The following is a 16865-nucleotide window of genomic DNA, read 5'->3' as shown; positions in this document are numbered from 1 at the left end:
GAGGTCAGTAGGGGATGGTCTGACTGTCTGCGAGCAGTTGCTGCTCGTTTCAAATGCCCAGAAAGCCTGGAAATTCACTCTAGATCAACAAATATCTGTGTTTGTCTCACATTCAGTGGCAGCAGTTCTTGAGCAAATAGGTGGGCATTGGCTTTCACTCTCAGCATTCCTTAAATATCTTGCAGATTTGGTGCAGCAACATGGAATTACAAAACTAAACTCTTTTCTAGTTAACCCAAAAGCCATTCCTGGCTACTTATCAGAGAGACAAGGAACATTTGTATCATAACAATCAAAACCATTAAGTCCATTTTATACCAGCAACCCAGATCTTAAAGAAACCTCAATTTCAGGAGCAGAATCTCAGTACACAGATGGGAGTGGCTTTGTAAGATGAACCAAAATCAGGATGTACGATTAGCACTGAGCAATATGGGATAGAAGCCCTACCTCTACGAGTCAGCTCAGAAGACAATCACTGTAACCTGTGCCCTCTGACCAGCCTGAGGAAAAAGCATCAAGTGATGAACAGTTTCCAAGTATGGCTTCAGCGTAATACATGCCCATGAATGCGTTCAGAAAGAAAAGGGACTATTGACAGCTCAAGGAAAGCAGATAAGGTATTCTTAGGAAATCTTAAAACTGCCGGAGGCAGTACTTCTCCCTCAAGAGCTTGCAATTATGGAAACCAAAGGACATCAGAAAGGAGAAGTAGACCCCAAAAGACGTAACAGGTTGGCTGACCAGGCTGCAAAAGAGTAGCAGAACAAAGCCATGCTGAGATTCAGGCAGTAATTCCCAAAGGTAAGGAACAATATGACAATGATATATATTGTATCCTCAGAAAGATGTCGAATTAGCAAAGAATTTGTGGGCAGAACAAAACCATAATGTTTTTGAAAGACCTCAGGGAGAGATAGTTATGCCTGAAAGAGGATTATGAATATTAATTGAAGATGACATAATCGTATGCACTGGGAAGGCGATGCCTTACATAATTATTTGATAAGGACAATAGTAAGATGCAAGCTGTACTCTAGTGTAAAGCAGGTAACCCAAGGCTGTGAAACAAGGTCTCAGAACCAATCCACAGACTAGGACTAGCGTTGAGCTAGGACAATATCCTGGGACAAGGGACAATATCCTGGACTTCACTGGCAAAATGACTTTTCTGAATTGCCAAGAAAAGGGGGGTATAAATACCTTCCACTATTAACTGATAGCTTCTCAGTGTGACCTGAGGCATTCCCAACTCAAACAAATAAAGGCAAAGAAGACATCAACATTTTGTTCAACAACATAATGTCCCGGTTCAGAATGCTCTTAGACATCTCCTCCCATTGAGTACCACATTTCCCAGCAAGTATTGCACAGCAATTCTGCAACAGTCTCTAAATCAACTGGCACCTATACAGTAGTATTCCAGGTCAAGCAATCATCACCAAAGAAGAATTATACCCCAACCCTAAACCTTGGGAGGCATTTGTTTAAGTTGTGGTGATCCCCCCCAAAAGAGTTTCCAAAGAGTTATAGGATTGCCTATGTTAATGCTTCATGCATATTCCTAACCCTCATTTCCCAGCTAATTATTACCACTCCCAGTTCCTAGAATGTTCTCCCTTTCTTGGTGTTCCACCTAGCCTACCCCATTGCACCCTACCTTCCCTTACTCCACCTCTGCACCACTTTCCCCTATACCACTGGACCCTAACCTCAACTCCACCCCCTCTCTTGCCCCATAGTTACACCCTGAGCCTCCCTCTATCTCTCTTTTTGACCACTGGCTCCTGAAGAGACCTTGTTCCCTTGGTCACCTGTGTTCGGACTTTTGGGCCTTGTCCTACATTTATTTTCATTATTATTAAAGTGTTTCAGGTTGCTGAATCATGGTCGCCGTACCGTTCTTCTTTAATTTTTGCCACTTTTGCCCTGATATCTGCAAACCCTAAAAAATATTGCCGAGGACCACCCTCACCCCTTATAATTCTGTATTGCCCCAGGCCAGTGGCCAGGTAGAAAAGATGAATTATCCAATACAACAACAGACAGTCAAAACTGGACAAGAGGTCAACACACCTTGGCCCCTGGCCCTACCTTTGGCTTTATTACGGATTTGAGTATGGCCAAGAACAGAAGAAAAGCTGAATGCCTTTGAAATACTACAAAGAATACCAGATAAGCGTAACTATGAAGGGGAAGATACTGTGCAAGTTGTGGAGGGGTATCTCCAGGACTGTGTTGTCCAACTAACACAACAGCTGCAGCAAGGTAATCAAGAGATTTTGAGCACATGAGCAAGAAGGTGCTCCTCTCCACAAATCCAGCCTGGAGACCAGATCTACGTAAAATCCCCGAGGGAAAGTGCCTTCTGCCAAAATGGAAAGAACTCTATTAGTACTTTTAATCACTTATACAGCCTTTAAAGCTTAAAGCGTTAACCTCTTGGATACCTAATTCCAGGATCAAAAGACTTCTGCAAAAGACAAGTGGAGTCCAAAAGTAGACCTCAGAAAGAGCAGGAGAAACCAACATGTGTTTCATATGGTCATCGTCTTCCTGATACTTCTAATTGGAATGCAAGCCACAGTAGATGACTGTCACTACCATCAAGATCTCCTTGGCTTGCAAGATCCTGGCGGAGGGAACACTCAAAAATATTCAGGACCTAATGGGCTGAAAGGGGCTGGAAAGGTAAAACCACTAAATGCCGTTTCAAGGATTAGTAACGAGCAGTTGAAGATTGAGGAAAACCTGACTCCATGCCTGCCTTCGTTGTCCCACCTGAGAGTAACATCCCTAGGCTTGTATATTAGAAACTCACAAACCTCTTGTAGAGATTACTACAGTGACCATGCACATCTGTGACCTTTGTAAAGAGCAGTGTGTATATTCATTTTCGTGTGATTCCTATCAGGATTTTTGCACTATGCAAATTAAAATGGGACACTATAACCTAGTGCAAGATAGTCCCCTTCTTCTGTGACACGTAGGAGAGAAGACCATCAGCATGTAGATATAGTAACTGGACGCACCAGGAATCCCACCCAACAAATCTTGTTTCCAGCAGCCAAATCTTGTGCAAGTCCAAGAATAAATTGTACTGGTCATGCACTTAGAACATGGAACAGATCTCATGGAGGATGTGCTATTGAGAATTGAATTTCACTCTTGGGATATTCCAGGCCATCAGGAATATTAACCAATCAAGTTGGAGGGGTAGCCAGGAACATATTTTGCCCAATTCTATGACCGCGTGTTGGTGACCTAGATATGCATGGAATCCTGAGAGCACAACTACATCCTTTTATGGCCTGAATTAATAATCAGCCAAGGAAGCCTCTCCCTGACATCCCATACCTGGGCCCCAGGTTGACATATGGGGCCATCTGTTCCCCTCAGAAGGGACTCACCTACTACCACTAACCTTCTCTTCTTTTTGGGGTCAGAGGTGGTGATCTGTCTAACAGGTGCACTGTAATTGGTCCCATTGGGCAGATCATTTTCTTCTACTCCATCTGGCAGGCTCTCTAAATCCAGGGCTTCATACCTATGCTGGAGTGGCACCTGGCAAGGTGATGGGGGCCAGGAGGAATGTTTATTATGATCTCCCTGTGTAGGGACACATTTCCACTCCCCTTCACCCACCAGGTGTCCTCCTATTGCCTGATGGGGGGGGACACGGGAGTCCTCTGACTCCTGGTGGGCCTCCCTCAAGGATGCAAGGGCAGAACTCCACCAATCTATTTCCCTTTCACTTCCCCTATTACTCCTTAGTCTTTCAGCTTGCTCCCCAAGCTCGGCCACCATTAAAAGGAGATAGATAATCCAGCTGTTCACACCACAGGCAGGCTTCTTCTGACACATCCTCTGGTACTGCAGATAAGCTCAAACATTACACAGGAAGGGTCTGGACAGATGCATCCTTTTTGGAGGCTTCTGCTCGGTCACATACACTTATACTAACTGCAGTTTTCAATCATGTAAAAACTATTATTAACAAAAAACCCAAAGCCCACCTGTTGGAGTTCAGAATGCAAGAAGTTCTCAGAAAGTTGGGCATGTAAATCAAAGCCTGGAAAAGAACACAGGATTTGAACAGAGGCGCTGCGAAGATTCCAAGCATAGGTGGTAAAAGTAAGAATGTAGATTTAAAGCTTAAAGCAGAGACATATTAAGTAGAAACAAGTTTAGTTAATAAAGATTAAGATATAGAAAGAGTAAAGGAAGTAAAAAGGTGACAAACTAGCCTTAAGAACAGATCTATGTGTTAGAATGAGATTGGCTAAGGTCACACTGCAATTAGATGAAATTTCTTAGTATTGGAATAGAAACATAGACATCCTTTTTGGCAGTATTTTAAGTTAATAAACCCTTAAAAGATCTTGTAGCCATAAGTTTTGTGACTTCTGGCCATGCTTTCAATACCTGTTACAAGCACTCATGTTACCTGTAGAAGATAAGAACTGCAGCCAGGATCCCGACACTGCCTTGCAGCACTCCGGACACTAGCACAGTCACGCATCCGACTCTCGGGCACTGTGCTGCTGCTTCATTTGCTCTCTGGAACACCCAAAGCTCCCTGTGAAGCCCTGATGCTCTCTGGTTCTGCCCTCTTCCTGACCCTGTGCAGGGATGGAGCATTGCTGTGTTTTCAGGAAGCTATTCTTGAAACTTGCCAGCATTCCAAGCTCCTTTGCCCTTCATGAGTGCTTGCCATGGAATCCCTCCCAGCTGGATTCAGAGCATACTCAGGGTGGCTCTTCTAAAATCCAGGAGCTTCAGGTTGCTCAGCAACAGCTTGAACTCCACAGTATTGTGGAACTGAAGCTTCAGCACAGAGACCCTTCCAGCCTGATCTGCCCTCGTTCCTCTGTGGACACAGCAGGACTTGGTGGCTCGTGGCCTTCCAAAGGATTCTCTTTTGCAGGAACAGTTGCAGCCAGACCATGGGACTTGCTGACCTGAATTGGTTACAAGGAGTCTCCTGTCCCTGTGGCGGGAGCCCTCAAGAGCAGAGGGCCGAATTTGCTGTTCTGCAGTCTATCTGAGGCGCCTCTGTTGTGGCTGTCTTAAGGGACAAGTGCACAACTTGTTGCCTCACAGTTTCCCGAGGCATCTCTCTTCAAGGTGCCCTCCAGGCCAGACTCTGCCATGGTGGGCAGATTTCTCCGCCTGCTCCAGGTATTCAGGGGGAAAGAAAAGGAAGACCCTGGAGTTTCCTCAGCAAAACAGTCTGAAGAACTGGGCCCGTTCTAGCCAATGCAGGATGGTGAGTGGCACAGCTGAGACAGTGTGGATGGCTGCTGCAAGCTTGGCCCCATCCCATCCCATCCCATCCCGGGGACATGCCCAGGCACAGGACAGAAGAGGGGCCGGGCAGAAACCCCACAGTGCTCGTGCTCCATCCCCTGGGGCATCCCGGGGCTGTCCCTGCCTGAGGAGCGCAGGGCTGGGCTCTGTTCTCCGGCCTCTCCCGCAGCCCCTCAGCTCTGGCTGCGCTTGCTCTTTGCCAGGTGCAGCCATGGACAGCACACACAAGCAGGACCCCACCCGTGGCCGCTTCCGCAGAACAGCGCAGGTACCTGCAGCCATCCCCACCTGGGCTGGGCCTGCTCCCACTGCTCAGCCCGGCACAGCTCTTGGAGCCCTCTTTAGAACTTGTCTTTCCTCCCTGTCCTTTGTTCTCCTGCAGATGTTGCAGAAGTTTATGCCCGTTCGACATAGAAAGACCAGCACAGCAACAGAGGGCACAGCTGAGCCTATCTCCAGCCTGACCGAGCTGTAGGCAGAGCCTCATATGTCAGCCCAGATTTGCCTAAGCGCTCAGAAGAGTCTGACACTGCAAGGACTGATGACAGGGTGCAGGCAGACATGGCAGTGACTGAGGAAGTGGGCATGAAAATTGCTGACACTGGAGAGGCCCAGGGAATCACAAACACTGACACCACTCCCACTCTGAGTCACTCTGAGGAACTCATAGTAAACTACTTCAAAGACCGTTGTGCTTCTTCTCAGCACCACTTAAGCAGCCTGTGGCCAGGGCTTGATGCCTCCCAGGATTGTGTGCCCACTCAGTCCGTGGTCACTTGGCTCCGTCAGTTTTTGAGGGAGAAGAGTGTGGCGGGGAGGGAAGGCACTTCTTGAGGGAGGCTGAGAGTTGCGCCCTTGGACAGCGCTCCAAGTCTTACTCACCCACCCCAGGTGCCAGTCATGGTGAAAAACTTTCACCAGAGACTGACATCCCAGGGTACTTTAGATGCAAGGCTGCGCATTGACATCCTAAGTCTGGCTGGAGAACACCCTGCTGACATGGTGTTGACCCTCCTGCGCTGTGCCCCAATGTGTGACAGGTATGAGGCCCAAGGCCCTTGAGAGCTCAGGGCTCAGCAGCCTTTAGGGCCCATTGCCCTGTACAGCCTGTCCAATGGAGCCTGCCAGACAGGTGGAGAGGTCCAGGACCCTCACGCCCCTCTGCTTCCTGAGCCTGCTACCACTGCCAGGCTCCCTCCCTGCCCCTCAGGGCACTGGGGCTCTGTCACAGCTGCACAGGGCATGCTACTGTGACTGAGACCCCCCTGACACTGAGCTCCAACCCCACAGAGCTGCTGCAATGATTTTGAGAGCCATATGCTCATCGGGACAAAAAGTGGAGAAGGTGCTGCCAATTCTGCTCTGTGTCATGGAGGACTGGCCTCTGCACAGCATGTGCACCTCTGATGGACACAACAAAGATGTTCTTGCCCTGGCTGTGAGTTTCTGCAACTGGCCCTTGCTCACCCCCAGGTCACCTCTCCAGCCGCTCTCCATCCTCTCAGTGCCTCAGGTGCTGGGCTCAAACCTGGGCCAGGGACAGGCTCAGGGGGCACCAGGCCTGCTGCTCCCCCTGCCTCTCTCTCAGGCCCTGCCCCATGGACACCTCGGCACTGAGCGCTGCCTTGGGCTGCTTCTTCCGCAGGCAACTCTGGTGATCTGGGTGATGGTCCAGGTGCCCCATTGCCAGGAGGCCATAATGAATGCTTCCTACCCTCTGTTTATGGCTCTGCTCTTGCATGTTGTCATCATCACACAGCAGATGCCAAAGGAAGTTGATAACTTCTGGAGAGCGTGCCGGGAGGAACACCGCCTTCCCAGCAAGGCCAACAGGTCCCAGTCCTCCAGTCCTTCCCATGCCCTTGTGGCCAGCACCAGTGCTCCCAGTGTGACCTGGACTTTGCTCTGCACACAGGTTTGTAGTGCAGACCATGAAGGCTCTGCTCATCTGTCTGCAGTATGAGCCTGAGGTGATGGCAATAGAGCGCAAGGGTGGCTGGGACACGCTGCTGTGTGCTGACACCCAGCACTATGCCGTGGATCTGCTGGCCAGGTGAGACCCCCATTGCCACTCTGTCCTTGACATTTGTGCTGTGTGCCCAGGGTGCCCCGCACAGTACCTGTGCTCATGGGCCAGAGGCCTTTGTCACCAAGGGATGGCCAAGGAGATTGGAAAAGGCTGGGAGAGGAGGTGTCCAAAAGGAGCTGCCTCCCAAAGTGTCCACATTGCCTCTAGGGATGCTGGGGAAAAACCTGATCTCTGTGAGTCAGTCCTGGGAGTGCATTACCACCCCTCCACCTCAGGAGGTGCCCAAAAGGATCCAAATTTTTAAGGAGCCACATCCCCTCCTAGGTGGTGGGAAAAGACCAGATATCTGTCAGTCAGTCTTGGGAGTGGTTTGCTTCCCTCCCCTGCTAAGCGTCTTGTTGCCTTTTTCAGCCTTACAGGGAAATGCGTTGTGTGTCCCTCTCCTTGTGTTCTGGGATTGCATGCCACCTGCTTGGGCAGCTCAGCAGGGAAGAGCCATGCTGGGATCTGCATTTCCTGGCATTCCTTGTGGAGGTGATCCTGATGGCCAGTGCTGTCTCCCTGAGCTGCCTCTCAGCTCTCTGTCCTCTCGTAGGCACAGCTGCCTGGGAAGGTGCCCGTGCCCTGTGCTGCTGTCTGGGCCCAGCCCTGTGCGGATCTGGGCTCCTGTGTGTCCCATCACTGCCCTGTGCCTTTCAAGTCCTCAACAGCCTGGATTTGAGTGAATGTCAGCATGGTGACAGCATCCTTGAGATCATGTCAAGGTTCCTACAGAGCAATTCCAGGGAGAGGCGTTGCCTGGCGCTCAGAGGCCTTGTGCTGCTCAGCAAGGATCCCTGGATGGTGAGAAGGGGGCAGCTGCTGAAGCTGCGCTGGGGAAAGCAGCCCCTCAGGCTGGCTGGGCTTCAGGGGCTGAGGCAGCTGCTCCCAGCTCTCCTGCCTCCCCTCCCTGAGCTCTTTGGGACAGGCCTTTGGCTGCTGGGCCCTGTGGCAGCAGGGTGGGGTTGCAGTGCCAGGGCAGTGTTGGTGGAGCCATTCATGGCTTCACAGCACAGCCTGGTCTTCCACACAGGCCAGAAGAATGTGTAGCCTGTCTTGAAGCCTCCTGGTTCTGCTGGGTTATGCAGATGGAGAGGTGGTTGGCATGACCCTCCATGTGTTCACCAGAACAAAGACATCCTGATATTCAGCACCACTGCTCAGAATCTGGCCAAGGCACTCCTGGAGCACTTGACAATATAAGGCTCTGCGTCCTCAGCCTCGGGCAGTGGCTGCTGCCCAGAAAATTTGTACTCTGTGGAATATTTGGGTCTGGAAGAGTTGGTGCTGATGTTTTTTCCTTTCCCCTAGGACAGTAGCAATGTGCAGGTGCTCTCCTTTGACCTCTTCTGCAAGGTGATGGAATTGGTAGTAGACAAGGGAAAAAAGGCTCTTAAGTCAACTGTGCCAGAGCCCACCCCTCGGGGCTACTGCTGCCCTCTCGCAGCCGTGCCCTTGGGCGGCAGCATGCGGCAAGAGCCCGGGCTGAGCCCTGCCTGGCCACAAGGGCCAGTGGCCACAGGGCTGGCAGCGCCACTGGCAGGGAGCTGTGCCGCTGGGCAGAGCCGTGACAGGGTCTGTGTTCCCAGGGATGGCCAGCCGGCGCTTGAGGGGGCACTGGGAGGAACTCCAAATGCTCAGTGAGGGTGAGTGAGGGCAGCGGGCTGTCAGCAGGGCTGTCAGGAGGAGCTGCAATCCCTGTGCCATCTGTGGAGAGCTCCACTCCCTGTGCAGACGGGGGGCAGTGTGGGCAGAGCACACAGAGATTTCAGGGGCATGTGGGGGATTCGTGGCCAGCAGCTTTGGGCTGATCGCGGTGGTCCCTGCTCCCTCCTGGCCATGGCTACAGCGGGCTGGGGTCAGCCTGGCAAGGGGGTCTCCTCGGCTCTGAGTGTGGCTCTGTTCCTCTGTGTTCCAGTCGTTAAACACCTGACAGAAGACATAAGCTGCGCTGTGTCTGACCTGGCACTTCAAACATTGTGTGTCCTTCGAGCACTACAGAGTGGGCAATATTCCATCTTCCACAGGGTACAAGACCAATTCCACAGGGCATGGAGTTTACGGCATCGTTTGTTGGACCTCAGCTGGCTGTGCTGCTGGAGATCTGCAGAGAGCTGATCTGGAAGCCTCTGTCTGCTGAGGCCACCTGAGCCAGCAGGGATATTATTTTTGTTCAAGAGTGTTATTTTCTTCTTTTTGTTTTGCTTTAGTATAGAAATGAAGGATGTGTTATAATACATAGACTCACAGGATTTTTCATTTGCTACCCAGAGTCTGCAGGGCATCAGGGAAGAGGGGGAGAAGGGTGCTTGTGCTCAGCAAGCTGCCCAGGTGTGCAGTGCTGCAGGGAAAATGGCCAGAAGCCCCTTGGCTTTTGGTGGTTATGCTGAAGCCTTTGTGCTGCTGACAGAGCGGGTGGGCAGGGGCCGGAGCTGCGGGAATCCCTGTGAGACCGGTGCCTGGAGATGTCCACGACCCCTGTCCCAGCCAGGAACCGCCATCGGTGTCCTCCTGTCTGGGTGCTCCTGGCTGTATTGCTGAGGGCTCCGTGGTGCCTCTTGCTCAGGCTCCTCTGGAGCTCCTGTGGGGCTGCAGCGCTGCTGCCAGGCAAGTTGGCAGGGCTGGGGGAGATCCTAAAAAGCACGCAGCACTGGGAGGCCATGAATGGATCAGAGGCTGTGGAGGCCCTGATGGGACACAGCAGTGGGAAGGCTTGAGGGGCACGTGTGAGGGAGTGGGTGGCTTTAGGCACAAAAATTAACACAGTTTACGACAGGCTGCGATCACAAAGGACGAGGCCGCGGAAAAGCACAGAGCCCTTATGGGAGGCCGCCCAGCGCCCCACCCTGAGGGGTGCACACAGCGGCTCCGAGCTCCCACCCCGCGACTAAGGGGAGCGGCGGGGCGGGGCCACCCACACCTGGGCAGAAAACGCCGCCTGCAGCAGGGAGCGGGGTCCCGCACCCCCCTCCCGTGTCCCTCAGGGTGCCCACCACCCCTCCGCAGCCCTCGTGTCTCTTCGGCCAACGGCATCTTTGCTCAGCCACGTGTGGCGTGCCCGGCTCCCCTCAAGTGGCGCTCACGTTTCTGCAGTGACCCTGACATGCCCTGAGGAACAGGACAGACACCTGCCTCCCCTCAGGGACGCCCGGGTCAGCTCAGTGGCACGCGGGGCATCTGCCATCCACTTCCCCCTCAGTGATCCCTGTGTCCCCTCAGCTGCATGCAAGGCACTGCATGCCATTCAGTGACCTTCATGACACCTCCCCTCAGTGGCCACGTTCGAGGGCAGACTCCCACAGGCAGGTGTCCCAAGGCAGCGGCATCGGTGCCACCGTGAGAGAGAGACACTTATGGGACACGAGCCCTGTGCTGCAGCTGCCCTCCCTCTCCTGCATTCGGGCTCCTTAAAGACACGTGTCTCAGCTTTGAAGCTAAATCCTGGACTTGCTGGAACAAAGGAAGAAGCAGCAGATGCTGAAGAAAAGCAGGGGTTCCTATGGCTCTGTTTTACTCCCCATTTGGGAAATCACAGAATGCCAGAGCATTTTGTGTTGGGAAGTATCATCAAGATCATCCAGTTCCAACCACCCTGCCATGGGCACAGGTGGTACGCACGCACAGCTGTCACTAGAATTGGAAGAACTTTTTTCCACGTTTATCTTTTTCTCTCCTGGATTTCAAGTTAACATGAAAAAATCAGCCGGTTACAGCTGAATTTTGTAGCTCATAGGACTAGGAATAGAAGTCTCCAATGGGCCATGGTGTGTCCACTCAGCCTTTGTTAGATCATCCATTTGGAGCTCAGCCCAGTGCAGCCCAGGCACAGGCACCAGGTAGGTCCATTTCAGCATCCCAAAGTGTTTGGGGCTTCCTGAAGCTCCTGAATCCATTCTTGAATTCCCACTTACTGCTGTGCAGGACATGACAACACAGGAATAGCCTTTTTGGCTTAATCTTGGCTTTGCCACTCCTGCCTAAAGTAATAGTCACGAGTATATGTTGATGTCAAGGTGTAGCTGAACATCAGGGACTTTTTCTGTAGTGTCCGAAATGAAAACCTTTTGTGACTGTTCAGAGACTCTAAAGTCCAGGGTGAAAATGAGAGCTTTGGTATTTTAGAATCCCAGAAATTTTGACATGTGGTTTTTCTGGTCATGGATTTTAATGCTAATGCGGAAATGACAAAAATATTAAAACTTGTTTTCATTGGCAACCCCTTTGAAAAGGGATCGGCACACTTAGAGGGGACAGGGTATGACACTGGGAACAGTACTTGGCAGTTAATGGCTTCAGATGTGGGAGATTAATGTTTTGCCTGGGTTCGCCCAGGAGTTCAGGTTTTTCCATTACTTTGACCGACTGGGCATTGTAGGTAACTTTCACTAAATGCAGAAGGATGCAACAGCATAGCTTCTGGAGAATGTGTCCTAGGGATAAGGAGAAAACCTTGAAAATTATCATCAATACTCTGGAAAACTTTTTTAAAAAATTTAAAAACAGATGTAGCGTTTGCCTTGCATCAGCTACAAATTTGTGGCAATGACCCTGTAAGAGTTGTTCTTTCTGACCTGGCAGGCACAGGAAAATCTCTGAAATTTCATATATTTGAAGCTTCAAAGGCTGAAAGTAGTGAAGTGAGGTCTCTGGGATTCTGGTGCAGGCTGTGATGTTCCAGAACACCCATCTAGTATGTGTTCCTGTGGGTTTGTTTGCTGCAATCTGTGCTTTTTGTTGCTTCATTCTGAAAGTCTGCCTCCTGCAACATCAGGAGGAGTTAGGGAGGGTGAAGTTGTGCCTATTGGACCTGCAGTACCAAAAGGAGCACATACTGCATAAAATCCCAGAATCATTTCAGTTGGAAAAGATCTCCAAGACCTTCCAGTCCAACCTGTGCCCAATGCCCACCTTGTCCCCAGCGCAGAGCTCTGAGTGCTACGTCCAGGTGTTTCCTGAACACCTCCAGGGCTGGGGACTCCAAACCTCTCTGGACAGCCCCTTCCAGTACCTGATACCCTTTCATGGAGAAATTCTCCTGGTGTGCACCCTGAGCCTGCCCTGCCCAGCCTGAGGCTGTTCCCTCTCCTCCTGTCCCTGTTGCCTGGAGCAGAGCCCGGCCCTGGCTGTCCCCTCCTGTCAGGGAGTTGTGCAGAGCCACAAGGGCCCTCTGAGCCTCCTTTGCTCCAGGCTGAGCCCCTTCGCAGCTCCCTCAGCTCCTGCTGTGGCTCCAGCCCCTTCCCAGCTCATTCCTGCCCTGGACAGGCTCCAGCCCCTCGGTGTCCCTCTGGCTGGAGGGCCCAGAGTTGGACACAGTCCTGACGGGGCCGGGCTGTCCTTGGGCTGTCCCAGCATGTCTGGCACATCCCAGGGCCTGTGTTCAGCACCACCACCAGCACTGCCAGGGCCTTTTCCAGCTCCCCAGCTGCTCCTCCCTGAGCCTCAGTGTTCCATGGGGTTGTTGTGAGCCAGGGACAGCACCAGGCCCTTGGCCTTGCTGAGCCCGGCCCAAGGATCCAGGCTGATCCCTGAGCAGAGCCTTCCTGTCTCCAGCAGATCCACATCCCCAGATGTGTTTGAGCATGGTGTCCCCCAGGAGATCTACATCCCCAGCTCAATGTCTGAGCTTGGTGTCCTCCAGCAGATCCACATCTGTTGGGATCCTAGCTGCAGCTCTGACACTCGCCTCAGTGTATCGCAAGATGCTAGGACAATGAAAAGGCAAAACATAGGTCATGGTGTCCTTGTGACTGTTCAGAGAAGGAAAACAAAGTCATAAAAAATTTACAGTGACTGCTCAAGGATTTAGGAAAGCACATTTGGAGAGACAAGATCCTCTTTTGACTATCGTAGAACTACTTCAAAGAGATGATTTTGGAATAGCTTTATTTGTTTTATGTTATCCTAGATGTACCTATTAACAAGTAGCTTTTATAGAAAGGAAAACATTGTAACCAATCAGATTGCATGTTAGAAAAGGTATCCCTTATACACTAATGTATAAAAAGAGATAGTTAAGACAATAAAGTTGACTCTTTTGCAGCAAAAATATCTCAGTGTCTGAGTCTCATTCCTAAGGGGCTGCAACATCCTGGTGACCCCGACGTGATGGTGAAAGCGTTAAACACTAACTCCTGAACAAGCGGCTGCGGCCGGACGCCTGAGAGCTGCGTGAACTCATCTCGCAGTGGTTGCGACCGGATGCCTGAGAGCGGTGTGAGTGGCCACAAATCGACCGGTGAGTCGGAGCCGAACGTCGGCTGCAGTTTATAAGCTGGATTTTGCGAGATGGGGGGCTACTGTCTCTGCCCTAGTAAAAGCAACAGTGGACTCAGTATTAGACTTGGCAAAAAGGAATGGAGAAACTTTGAATCGGACACAGTTAATCAACCTCCTTTATTGGGCAAAACGGCGTGGGTTTCTAAAAGATACTGTTGATATATTTCGCGTAGAGACGTGGCAGGCAGTAGGAGCTGATTTATGGGAAGCTGTCCAAACTGGCAATAAAGAAGCTAAGTCCCTTGCTCCTGTATTCAGACAAATGCGCCATCTAATTGATAAACTTACAGCAGAAACGGAGGTCAAACTAGCGGCTCGAACAATGGTATCTGCAGCAGCGGAGAAGTTGTCGCTCTCTATAGAGCCATATCCCTCCGCCGCGGAGCCACAGTCACTTTCCTCTGACCCTGGCGTGTCTGATCTATCATCTTTTGAACATCTGCCTGACCCACCTCCACCTGAAAATATAGCAGCCCCAGTTCAGAAAGGACCATATGATGATATCATACCCCCTTGGGTACCTGAGCCTTCTCAGCCATCTGCCCCACCTGCCCCACCAGTAGAGAAAAAATCGGGAAGTGACATTGATCCTGCTTTAGTTCCTCTGCCAAGTGATATGGAGGTGGACACCCCTGTTGTTGATGATGCTTCTGCATTCCGGGTACAGTTAGAAGATCAGAAGAATGCTATGCTACAGTTACTAGAAGACATGAAACGGTTAGATAAAGGGTCTTCTTCTAAAGCAATAAGGAAAGCATATAAGCAGGCACACGATGCTATCGTGACTGGTTTAAAAACTTTGAAGGATAACTCCAAACCAGTGACATTGGCAGGCCAAATGGATAGGAGACGCAGAACCTTGCAATTAATGTGTGACAATGCTTTTGATTTGCCCACTGCTCAGAACTATTTGAAGGCAAAAAATTTACGAATTCTATCCCCAGAAGAAGCTGAGCGCTGGATGAAAACTTCTGATAGTGCAGCAGCGCCATCTACTGGAATTATAGACATTGTTGCAAATTGGGTAATGGATAAAAATGATTGGGGAAAATCTGGGGGAACAGGACCGGGTGATCCCGAATATTGCTATTTCTGACCTGCCCAGGAATCATTCCTTTGATATGCTTAAGAGGTGGAAAGGAGCAATAACTAATGTGAGCTGCGAGGTGATTTTCAAATAATAGCAGCTCCTGTAACTCGCACGGCAAATGGAGACATGTACCAGCCTTTAGACTAGAACCTTATTGCTAAGGTCCAAAAGGTGGTCTTGGATTATGGGGTTAATAATCGGCTAGTTCGACGACAGGTAGAAGCTATATTGAAATATCAAGAGTTAGTTCCTGCAGACATAAATTTTTTTTTTTAACTCATTTTGGGTCCTACTAGTTATATGTTGTTTCTTAATAAGTGGCAGGAACAACTGGTGGGAAAACAACTAAAAAATATGCATCTGCCACAGGGTAATCCATTAAGGTTTGCAAGTCTGGATATGCTGATGGGACAAGGTCAATATACTGATCCGCAGCGACAAGCTGCAATGCATACTCGGGTGATTGCTCAGAGTAAGGCTGCTGCTTTAGAGGCGTTTTCTTTACTCCCTCAGGATGGAAAACCAAAACAACCTTATTTGCATTTAAGACAAGAGGATAACTAACCTTATTTAAAATTTGTAGACCGTATAAGAGAGGGAGTGGAATCAGCACCTGACATACCTTTGCCTTTAAAGGATACAATGGTAAAGGAAATTGCCCTGCAAAATGCTAATGCTACTTGCAAGCGTTTGCTTGCCACTTTGCCACCTAACGTGACACTGCTACAAAAAAATTTAAAATTTGCTCTCGAGCCCCTATTGAAGAGGAAAAAGAGAAGGCAAAGATTCATGCCACTGCCCTTGCAGCAGCCTTAACAAAAGCTAACACCCTTAATAAAAAAGATACAGCTTTTTCAGATGCGTGTTACAACTGTGGTTATAAAGGTCATACTCATAAACATTGTCCGTTATGGTCACAGAAGCTGCAGTATCCTCATCAGTTTTCACTGGAGTATAAAAAAGATGTGATAAATTTGGTCACAAGGCCAATGACTGTAGATCTCATTTTAAAAAGGACGGGACCCCCCTGCTGGGAAACGAGAAGGGCCGCGTGGGGGGCGCGGCGATATCTCAAGTTCTAACCCCCCCCAACTCAGTCGACTCCAGTAGCGATGGCTGCTTATTCCACATGTACCCCTCAACAGGTGAAAGCGCTGGAGTCGACTTGGTAACGGCCTCGTCCATAACTATCCGAGATGAAAATGTTACTTTAATTGACACTACCTTGAAAGGCCCACTAGGAAATGGATTGGCTGCTCCTTTAATTGGTCGGTCTTCTGCATCTAAGCAAAGTCTCTTTGTATTACCGGGTGTAATAGATGCTGATTATGAAGGTACAATTAAAATCATGCTAAAGGTTTTTCTCCACCAGTATTTATCCCTAAGGGCAGTTCTATTGCTCAACTCGTGCCCTTTGTTCCACAAATTCTTACACAAAGCAATCAGAAGTGAGTGGATGGATTTGGTAGTACAAGGCCTCTAATTGCCTTTGCAGAACTTTTATCCACAAAATTACCCACTCGAAAGGTAAAATTGAAACCAGCAATGGAAAATGGATCCTTAGAGGATTGCTCATTACAGGCTGAAATGATGATGGATACTGGAGCTGATGTAACCATTATTCCTTTGTCTGCCTGACCAAGGTCGTGGCCAGTGGAGCAAGTAAATGAAAATCTTTTAGGTATTGCTGGGATTACTACCACTCAACAGAGTGTGATTGACATTTGTATTCAGGATGGAGAAGGCAATACAGCAATAACCAGACCTTATGTGTTAGAAACGCCACTATGGCTACTAGGCAGGGATGTATCAAGGCAATGGCGAATTGCACTAGTTACTCAGCCTTTTTAGAAGCGGCCGCTGTGCAGAAAGGTGCTCGTCCATGTATAAAGCTGTCATGGAAATTAAATGACCCGGTGTGAGTGGCTCAGTGGCCGCTATCTCAAGAAAAGATCGGGCACCTACAGGAACTAGTTCAACAACAGTTACAATTAGGCCACATACAACCTTCTCATAGTCCCTGGAACACCCCTGTGTTTGTAATACAAAAGAAGTCTGGTAAATGGAGATTTTTGCATGACTTAAGAGCAGTAAATGATCAAATGAACCCTTTAGGAGCTT

At 49.8% G+C, this 16865-nt stretch overlaps 1 long non-coding RNA gene across 1 annotated transcript; it reads left to right on the top strand.

The window, feature by feature from the left end:
* The first annotated feature begins 7015 nt into the window (after positions 1-7015).
* LOC306804179 lies at positions 7016-7850 on the top strand. The gene is made up of 3 exons (XR_013774826.1): positions 7016-7143; positions 7226-7363; positions 7759-7850. It is a non-coding gene; the product is annotated as an uncharacterized lncRNA (long non-coding RNA).
* The last annotated feature ends 9015 nt before the right edge of the window (positions 7851-16865 follow it).

Source organism: Erithacus rubecula (assembly GCF_903797595.1).
Source record: "Erithacus rubecula genome assembly, chromosome: 8".
Taxonomy (NCBI): Eukaryota; Metazoa; Chordata; class Aves; order Passeriformes; family Muscicapidae; genus Erithacus; species Erithacus rubecula.
This window is presented reverse-complemented; position numbering and strand designations above follow the sequence as displayed.